Raw genomic sequence first — 11,341 nt, 5'->3', positions numbered from 1 at the left:
GTAAACTAAATCATGTGGTTGTAGATGATTGGATTATTAATTAAGTATCGATTAACGTGCTTATTTTTTATTGGTGACACATCATTTGGTTTAAAAATTTGGTCTCCCTAGCATTACTCTTTGTAGTAGGTATTGATGCTACTAATCAGCCCCAATCTCAATGTTGATCAGACTAATTTTTTGATACGCACTCGAGACATGGTCATCTATGTTGAGATTAGACCTGGTATTCGTATCGTGTTTTATGTGTTCGTGCCGTTTTTGTGACATACTCGATATCTTAACAGGTCTTGTTGTGTGCATGTAACACCCGTTAAAGTAAACGGGTAATATGATTTGATTCAAAATCGACCCATTAATATTATCAGATAATATGACCCGAATCATCACCCGTTAAAAAAAAAAATTTTAAATCAAGAAATAATGAAAATGAAAAATATAAATTGACAAAAAAATGGAAAACACAATACTAACTTAGTATATGCATATCACATTGTTACATAAATATTACTTCAAAACATATATATAATTAATTTTTTCAAGTATTACATACCCCAAAATAAGAGCCTAATGAAAAACATTAGTACATTACTATAAAACACCAAATGTTCAAGGATATACAAACAAAGAGAGTTGTGTTTCAAGGTTGAGGATGCAATCACAAGTGTTTATATCTGCTTTCACATTTTTCAGACTTGTAAATTAATGATTATGAATTTTATTTATTTTGAACTCCCTTAAATATACCATGAGGGTTTGTATGATTCTCAAAATTTAAATGGCGATGTACCCATCCTCAAAGTGTAAAGGATGCGATCATGAGCATTTGCCCATTTTTTCACATTTTTCGCACTTGTAAATTAATTATTATATATATTTTTTTAATGTGTTTGGTATTTTTAAATTACTTGATATTTTTATTTTAATGTGTTTTGTAATTTTTCAATCTCACTCTTTGCCTATAGTATACTATAAAAATAAATAAATAAAACTTAAATTTTTTAAATTTATATAGAATAATAATATAATAAGACATATTTCATATACAATATATACATATACACTATGGCTATTGTATTTTATAGTAAGTTTTTCTATTAGTTTAAAAAATTAAAATCATCAAAATAACATTTTTCTTAACGTGTCAAAACGGGTTACCCACGTGTCACCCTCATGTAAACCTATTAAGGACTTGTTATTAACGGGTTCTTATCATGTGACCCGATTAGTTATCGTGTCGACCTGAAACCCGTTGTTTTCGTGTCATTTACATGTCGTGTTAACGGACCGTGTAAAGTGTTAGTTAAGAGTATGAATCCCAGATTGAGAAAAAAGAGACCTTACATGTGCTTACAAGTAGTTGAACTACTCACCATGTCAATTGATTTTATGGTGGAACCTCAACTTTCTTCATGGTATCAGAATAAGTTATCCAAGTGTGTAGCTTAACGACCGCACATGCTCCGCGACATCCAACTTATGTTGTCTACATGTTAGGTTTGAAAATGCACCCACATGAGGGAGCGAGTTAAGAATGTATCCCATATTGATGAAAGAAGAGAATTTTTATGGGCTTATAAGTACGTTGAGCTACTACCCATATTGCTAACTGATTTTACGGTAAAAGCTCAACTTTTTTTATGGTATCAAAGCAAGTTGTTCCTCGTGTGAACATAGGTGCACCAAGTCACTCAATTTGTGTTGTCTACGTGTTTGGCTTGAAATTCGCCACATATGAGGGGGCATGTTGAGAGTATGAATCCAAAATTGAGGAAAGAATGGATTTTTCATGTGCTTATAAGTAGTTGGGCTACTCCTCTTATTGCCAATTGGTATTATGGTTGAACTTCAACTTTCTTCATGATATTAGAGCAGTTTATTCTATGTGTGTGAAAAATGTTGAGGTTTCACTATAAAAATCAATATGGGGAGTAGCCTAATTTACTTATAAGATATATGGTCATTCCTTTTCCCGATGTGAGACACTCTTAACACATCTCCTCACATAACACGTAGACAACACGAACGAGAGTTACTTGGAGCATGTGTGGCTGTGGAAATTCACGCGTGGGACAAACTGCTCTGATACTATGAATAAAGTTGAGGTTTCACCATAAAACTAATTTCCAATATGAAGAGTAGCCTAATTTACTTATAAGCACATACAAGGTTCCTCATTTCTCCGATGTGAAATTCATTCAATAGGGTGAAACCCAACAGTAACACGTACTTCACTTGTTGGTATTGTCCAATATGATTACTGTCTCATTCAAATCATACGTGAATTTATTTTTACTAATATATTTTGAAAAGAGAGTATATTAATAATGTCGTCTGTCTTCATTATATATAACATTTATAGGATTATACATTTCTACATTTGCATGGAATAAAAACTCAACGATTGATGTTTCTGATCTGATTATTTTCATCCTTACACTTCAAGAAAGAAGCATTCATATTTTTATGGTCATATCCATTCTCAACATGCCCCTTTATGTGTGGTGAATTTTCAAGCCTAACGCGTGGACAACACAACGAGGTGACATAGAGCACGTATGACCATTTGACTTCACGCGTGGGACAACCTGGTCTAATACGTAAAGAAAGTTGAGTTCACCATAAAACTAATTGACATTTATAACCTCATACAAGGTCTATTCCCATCAATGTGAGATTCATTCTCAACAAAAATACCTTCATTGCAAAATTTCCTCGTGCTTGATCTTAATGATCACAAACAACTAAAAACACAATATAACACTTACCTGAAGATTCTTATAAGCGTTGAATAGAATTGCAGCCACCATGCATGTACATCTTTCACCGTTAATTAAACCTCAAGAAAACATTTTACACACTACGCACCCTAGATGCAACGGCTCAATGGGGAGTAGAGAACTTTGGTGCTTCGATTAGGTGTGCTGAGATCACTTGTTTTTATATTGGCACAAGTCATAGAGTTTCGCCCATAGAAGAACTCTACAACTCACGTGAAGCGCCTATTACTTGATCCTCACGCCAACTTTAGAGTTCTAGACTCTTTGAACTCCTTTAGTCTCAAGTTATATAATTCATCAACACTAATAAGAAGATCCCGGTGCTATTTAATCTAATCCCTACAGATTAGTTAGGTCTTATTATTCCACAATGACTATGAGACCCAACCCCCTACGTAGAAACATGAATAAAGATGGGCTCCAACAGGTCTGTGATTGGCTTACTTGGTACGAAATAAAAGGTTGAAGATGAATAATGTTAGGTAGACTAAATTTATGAACTAAATTTGCAAATTAAATAATATGTTACCAATAAGAAATAAACACTAGGGGCGGCCCTGAGTATTGAGAGGCCCTGTGCAAAACTTAGATGGAGGTCTTTCATTTTTTTAAGGAAAACTAATGAAAAGAGTTTAAAAAATTTGAGTTTTAACGATAAGGACAAAATAGGACTTTTCGTTAAAGTTCCATTTTTTTTAATGTCATATTTCTTTATTATTATTATTTTTTAATGTTTTCATCTATAAAACTAAAATATTACAAGTTATTGCAACAAAAATAAGTTGTTTGACCAGCCAGATGTTTTTCCTTACCTTCAAAGGTCCTGAGTTCGATACACATTGGATGCCTTTTTGTTATCTCCTATTTACAAATTTGCAAAAGCTTAAAATATAACAAAACAATATCACTGGGATTTGAACCCAGCACATGGACTATAAGAAAGAAGAGCTAAACCACTTGCACTAGAACCACATATAAGATTGTCTTTTGCATCTAATTATTTTATATGCATCTGTATACATGTAATGAAAATTTAGGGGCCCTTCCGAATCGGGGGCCCTGTGCGGTGGCACCTATTACACACCCTTAGGGCCGGCACGTTAACTAATACTTAACTAATAATCCAAACACCAAATTTATGTCATTAGTTTATACAATTGAATACACACATTAGTTTCCTAGCAATATTACCGGGGTGAGAATACCTGGACCTTACTTTTCTGTATTTTGTTGGTTTTCGTTTTCCCCTCTTTGTTATCACTAGCAATTGAGGCCCGCGCGATGCTGCGGGTTTCAAAATGATCTTAAACGTGTAAAAAGTAGGACTTATATACATGAGAAAATATGTGCCAAAGAGTAGGGTTGTATACATATATTACATGACAAAAATTGGGATGGTCGTACACCATAGCCAGAGAGTTCTATTTACATTCATATATTACATGCAAAAAGTTGAGGATGACATACTAACATCCTCTTCAATTCTGAGATTTTTGCTTAAGAGACTCTTTTAGCCAAAAAAGTGCACCGCAATAAATGCACTTTAATTCTTGTCTCCCATATCCACATATTCCACAATATTGCCTATTTAATAAAAATACATGCGGGAAATGAAGAAAAAGAAGACAAAAATACAACTTATTAGTGACAGAGTAATAAATGCATAATCGACTCAAAATAAATTGTAAGTTCAATAGACAATTACCTTGTTTGTTTTTTTTGAAAATTGGCTTGCCCTTTACTAATTTGATTTGAATTATCAAATGTAACGACAGTGGCACTTGTTTGGACTGTGTTTATACTGTTGGAACACACATTGTCAACAATTTTTTGTCTTTTGTCCTGATGTTCAAAGCTTGGTTTTTCACAAACTTGTATGCCATTGGAAGAACCAACAATATGGCATTCTTGTATTATTTGATTGTGTTTGCTAGTTCTACACCCTCTTAACATGGCATAAAAAAATTCAAACTCCAAGCAATAGATAATTCACTGAGAAATCTAAAAAATAAAAAAATAAAAAAAAAGTCGTCAATTATTAAATACTTAACAACAAGTAAACTAAAATGAAGCAAAACACATAAATCACATTTGAAAACTAACACTGAATGCAGAAACGCTTGCAATAAAGTTCCTATTCAACTGTTGATGATGACTCATATTCTTTGTCTACTCAAGTTGTATGCCTATGTTTACCCTTCATTTTAATTATTCATCTCAGTATTCATTGCACCACATAGTACTACCAAACAAATAAACATTATACAGTCTAATTTTTTTTTTAGTCATTTTTCAGGTTCCAGAAGCTGCAAGCTTTAACTCAATTCACTTTGCTATCAAAGTAAAGGACCAGTGGACATATTTCTTAGTGTTCAAGAGGCCAACGGCCAATGAGACGTTAGCCATACAAATAGGACCCAAACAATTTGATTAATTGCTATTTTTATTCCTACTGAACAAACCAATTTGAATGGCTTCAAACTCAAAAATTGCAAAATTTTATAGAAAATTTTTGGTCATACCTTATTTCAAACATGTTGCTCTGTTCTTCCTGCGGCTGCGGAACAACTCCTCCACCAACACTGATTTACAGAATCTATTTGAAGCCTAAAGATTATGAGTCAACCTGGAGATGTGATAAAAGATCTCAGAAATTAAATGAATAATACCTTTTACTGGAGACTACAAATATGTACTTCCTGAGCAATATCTTTTATCAAATCTAAATTAACCTACACTTAATTAATATAGTAGGGAAGAATAAAAATGAAGAGCTATGGAAAAAAGTGATAAGAATGCCTATATATTTAGTGTCAAGAAAAAAATCCCATTTTTTCTTATACCTAATAGAAATGTCATTACTGGACTGCAATTTAGGTACAATTTGAAAGATCAAACTCAAATATTAAAATACTCAAGCACTCATCAATTCGGATACTACTTGAAACATTAAATTTAAACACTAAATCACTCAAACACTGAAATGCTATCACATTGAACTCTACATTCCTTTCATCCTTGCAGAACTAATCCAATTTGATTAGAAACTAATTAATTGATATTTTCTCATTAAACTAAGTTGTAAAATAGCACCACATAATGGGTGGAGGACCATTGCCCCGTCATGGAGATATATGAACTCTCTTTATCTCACACATTATCAACTGACATGATGAGCAATGAGATGATCCGTAAAGGAATGTATTCATACTGTAAATTAAAGATACAATTTCTAAATACTGTAAAATTTTGTAAAAGATTATTGAGCAAAGCAATTGAGGTGTCAAATCATCGATCATACCCTTACATACATGGTTACCAGACACTCACTTCTTCTTTTCTTTGTTAACAATAAGTAAACTAAAATGAAGCAAAACACATAACAGTCACATTCTAACACCGAATGCAGAAACCAATATCAATAACGATTCAAAGAACCTCAATTTACTATCTTTTACAATTGAAACTATATTATAGGATGTTAAATCTTTAGGCTATTTTTTTTTATGACAGATAATAAAATAATTTGAAGCTAAATTGATTTAAGTGTTAAATTTTTAGGCATTACCAATGTACCATATCAACAGTCATCACTTAAAGTAACCTTTACAATTATGCTTGCATAGAAAGTTCCTATTCAGCTGTTCACGATGAGCTATACTCTTCGTCTACTCAAGTTGTATAGTGTCATAATGCAACTGCAAAACACTAGAGAATGAAACTTCTAAGAGTTTGAACCCTACCAAAAGTTGGTTAGTAATTAGTTCCTGGGAAAATTACTAATCTTTAATTAATTGGTATTTTATTCCTACTTAACAAACCAATTTGAATGACTTAAAACTCAAAAATTGCGAAATTTTATAGAAAAGTTTTGGTCAGAGCTTATTTCAAACACATTGCTCTGTTCTTCTTGAGGCTGCGAAACAACTCCTCCAGCAACACTGATTTACAGAATCTATTTCAAGCCTAAAGAGTATGAGTCAATCTGGAGATTTGATATAAGATCTCAAAAAATAAATGAATAATATTCAGATAAAATAAAATCATATCAAAAGAACCCACAACTTTAAAAGAAAAATTGTCCTAACTGGAAATTTAAACGATGAATTCTAAAAAAAAAAAAAGTAAATCGATCTGATAAAGATGTGAGTAAATTAATTTCATAAATATGAAATCATAACCATGTCATTCCAAATACCACTTTTGGTATGACGACGAACATAAGGATGCCTAATACTACCTTTCCAAAGTGCAGAAAGAGAGAGAATACAATTGGGGTAAATTTCGAAAATCCTCGTCAAAACGGTAATGAATCGGGACATGCAACATGTGTTTCTTGTTCCTGCGATTAAAGGGAGATGATTGGCAAAACATAATTAACAAAACATCAAAAACTCCCACACAGATTCATTCATCAAACCCCCCAAAAAAATAAAAAACCACAAACGTAAAAGCAAAAACGCAGAAAAACTTCATCAAAACGACGACTAAAGACGCCCAAAAAAACCAAATCGGGAAATCAAAAGGGCAAGTATCAACAAAGAACTCACCCAAATGGAATCCAGTGGAGAGAATGAACCACCGGGAGATGAGGAAAACGGCAACGCAAGGAGAGGGGCGACGTGATTTTTGGGTGATGGGTGTCAGATTTCTCGCTGAAGGGAAGAGGGAAGGGAATTTAAGCCATATTTTGATGTTGGAAGAAAATGAAGCAGGAAGAAGAGGTATTTGTGAGTGCGATTCCAGCTGTCGATATGTATTTTGATGAATGGCAAACTTAAAGTAATACAAACTTACTGGGGGCAAAATAGGAAGCACACTGTGCTTATGAACAGTGATACAGTTGATTTTGAGTTTTAGTATAGATTGAATTTGACGAAAATACCTTGCTTAATTCCAAACTTTGGAAATAGTCCGGAGATTTTTATTTACTTAATTTCCATCAACCCTTTCTACTTTGGCGTAGTACATATATAGCTTCATATAACATTACCCTTCATGAGTACAAAGGCTACAAACTACACATTTAACACATGAAAGAGCTCCATGGACTATCATCAGTCCTTGGAGCTGGCTAGGGTCAAATTTATCGGTGGTGATATTTGACACGTATGCCATGCTCTCATGCTTGTGCATATATACTACATGATCCCATTCCTATATACATGTATGCACGGAGCTTATTCATATTTTTCTACAACTCTGTACATGTGCACATGTAGACTCTTATATATATTAAGTTGTTGGTCTAGCTTCGAGCCTATACCTAGGCATATGGCTTCAGTTTCCCCCGCCGCCACCGCCACCTCGTCCCCCTCCTCCCCTGCCCCCGCTTCCACCGCCACCGCGTCCCCCTCCTCCCCTCCCCCCGCCACCGCTGCCACCGCGTCCCCCTCCTCCCCAGCTGCCGCCGCCACCCCGTCCCCCTCCTCCCCAGCCGCCATATCCATCAGGCTGCTTTGTTTCAAAATTGTCCTCGGTAACTACTACTTCGGACTGCTCAGCAGGCCAACAACACTGTCCGCCGCAAGTGTAGCTGCCATAGCGATAGCAACACCGGCCACAATATCTGCCACCTCCACCTTGGTTAACTTCCTTTGGCTCATTCTCAACCGCTTCTGATTCTTCAGGCCAACAACACTGTCCGCCGCAAGTGTAACGGCCATAGTGATAGCAACACCGGCCACAATATCTGCCACCTCCACCTTGGTTAACTTCCTTTGGCTCATCCACTGCACCATATACAAACATATATATCTCTCTCTTAGCCCTTGGTAGACCTTAGCAAGTATCGAGTACATATATCGGAGCAGTATGAATACAAAAAACCCTAGCTATGAATGTGTAATTTCGAACTACGACACTATTATGAACTTACTGAAGACATATCAAATTCTTGTACACATTTTCTTTGTTCCATAATAATTGGGTGCATATATGTGCTTTGGATCGATCGTGCAAATGTAATGGGTGCATAGGTACGTGTATTGTGTAAAGTATAAACTAGCATACCGGAGGCCTTTCAAAATCTCAATCTTGAAAATTTTCATACAGAATATGTAAACCAATATTAACTAACATACAGAAGTCCATAAATTAACCTTTCTTCTCATCTTTTGTTGAAGCTTTCTCCTCATCTTTGGTTGTCTCAGCTTCAACAGCGGAGGAGACCAGAACAACAGAGCCAAACAGGAGGCCCAGCAGAATCAAAATCCTGAAAATTTTCATGATTCTCCAACTCTTATGCTACTCAAAAATCCCACAAGAAAGACTAGAAGGATGTGAATGCCAAGACTTCGACGATCACCATTGTCAATTTATAGTGCTGGGAGGTGCTACTACACGACAGTATACATTATGGAAGTGGTGCATATCTACGAGCGAGGACGCGGATTTTTGTTAGCTGTATGGACAGAGTAGTAGTACGTACGCATGTACGTACGTTTGACTTAACTAGGATAAACAATGCATCTTCGATTCTTTTCCGCTCAATATATGAAAAAGGATAATACTAAGGAGACCAAATTTTTTAAACTAAATTGCAAATCAAATAATGTGTCACCAATAAGAAATAAGTATGTTAATTGATACTTAATTAATAATTCAATCATCTACAACCACATCATTTGGTTTGCAAATTGAGTTTAAATTTTTTTATCTTCCTAACATTATCATTTGAAAAAAGAAACACACGTTGTTCAGGCGTTCATTCAAAGACACGTGTCCAGTTTGAGCTCTGCATGCATGCATGCGAATTGGACACGTACAGACTTACCCACGTAGACACACCAAATTTCGTTTTATTATTTTGGGAGCATTTTTGCTCACCACTATAAACTATGATGTATGCTTACCATACACCTAATCAATTGACACGTGTCATTTTACTTAACTTTAGTTAACTTTCACATTAAATGTTAGTTTTTCAATTTTGAAAAAAATTAATCAAAGATTAAGTGAAATAACACATGTCAATTGATTAGATGTATGGTGAGCATACATCATAGTTTATGATGGTAAGTAAAAATGCTCCCTATTATATTTAATACGAATATCAAAAGAAGAGCTGAACACTAAACGCAGTTGGTTGAGGATTAAATTCTTAACTATCAAGGTAATTTACCCTTTATGTAGACACATCAATTTAATAATTAAAATATTAACCAGAGTTGTATTATGTAATGAGCCTCAACTCGAATGTTGATCTAACAAAAAGTTTTTGCGGTGGACTCAAAATTAATACGGTCACGTAGTATTGTTGTTTTACTTAAATTATAATACACAATATATATATATATATATATATATGATAGACAGAAGACGGAAGCTGGACACATTGAATAAAAACTCAAGAATTGATGGTCTGATTTTTTTCAGACAGAAGTTGGACTCATTGAATAAAAATTCATTGAATAAGAACTCAAATTGATGGTCTGAATTTTTTCAGACAGAAGTTGGACACATTGAATAAAAACTCAAGAATTCGCGACCTTTAGAAACAAGAATATCCATGTTTTTCTGGTCCTATTCTAGATCAGAACGTCTAACCAAATTACCTTAATTAATACCTCGGTGCAGTGTAGCTGTTTGTTGGAGGTCAAGTTGGCTACCAGTTCTTTCAATCTTATCTCACTGATTAATATATATACTACTTGGTCAAATCCAATCCGATATATACTACTTTTTTTCTTGAAGAGAGTATTGTGTGAGAGATGAGACTGAGACCCATGCATGTTATATCTGTCAGCGATTTGGCCCCAGGAAGAGCAATGCCAAAGAACCAAGCTTTACTGTACCTCTCAAGTTAGAGTTGAAATTGGATGGCAAATGGAGCAACCCCATGGAAATCAAGAGCCCAAAAAGAAACATGGATATGCTACCAGCCCAACTCTTGTTTTTGGATGATAAGGGTTCTTTATGGACCCAACTCTTTTTTGGAATACTTGTTAGGGTGCGGATCGGAAGAAATATTTTACAAAGATGGATATCGCACACACGTTAATGACGTGTTATAATAATGTTGATTTGTTATGAATTTAAGATATTTTATCATTAAATCCTCACAAAATAAATAAAAAAATTGATGTTGTACCATAAATTAATTGACATTACGGAGAGTTAACCAATTTCTTAAGCTCTAAAATGGTTTGGTCCCTTAGGTACCGTTAGGTACGTGGAACGGGACGGAATGGAGTGGGACGAGATGTTTCGTCCCACGTTTGGTGCACCTAAAACGGGTGAAACGCGCTGTTCCATGGGACGAATTTTGGGTGAATTTTCGTTCCACCTCACCTCCTGGAACGGCTCGTTCCACATCCATGGAACACAAAATTATAACATCTCCGTCTCCTTCTTCTTCCTCCTTGTTTCCATCCGAGGACATCTTTGCTCACTCTCCGTTTCGTCCCGTCCTATCCTGTACCGTCCAGTCCCATTCTGTTCCACCCCTTCCTGTCTGCATACCAAACGATACTTGAGAGCTTTCAAGATTGCACAGTAGGTCAGGTTTCGATTGGTTCGACTCCATTAAACTCGTTTTTTGTTTTCGAAGATTTTGAAAC

At 35.0% G+C, this 11,341-nt stretch overlaps 1 pseudogene; it reads right to left on the bottom strand.

The window, feature by feature from the left end:
- Positions 1-4,091: 4,091 nt before the first annotated feature.
- On the bottom strand, positions 4,092-9,076 carry LOC126583914 (late embryogenesis abundant protein M17-like; annotated as a pseudogene).
- Positions 9,077-11,341: the final 2,265 nt, after the last annotated feature.

Source organism: Malus sylvestris, chromosome 9 (genome assembly GCF_916048215.2).
Source record: "Malus sylvestris chromosome 9, drMalSylv7.2, whole genome shotgun sequence".
NCBI lineage: Eukaryota > Viridiplantae > Streptophyta > Magnoliopsida > Rosales > Rosaceae > Malus > Malus sylvestris.
This window is presented reverse-complemented; position numbering and strand designations above follow the sequence as displayed.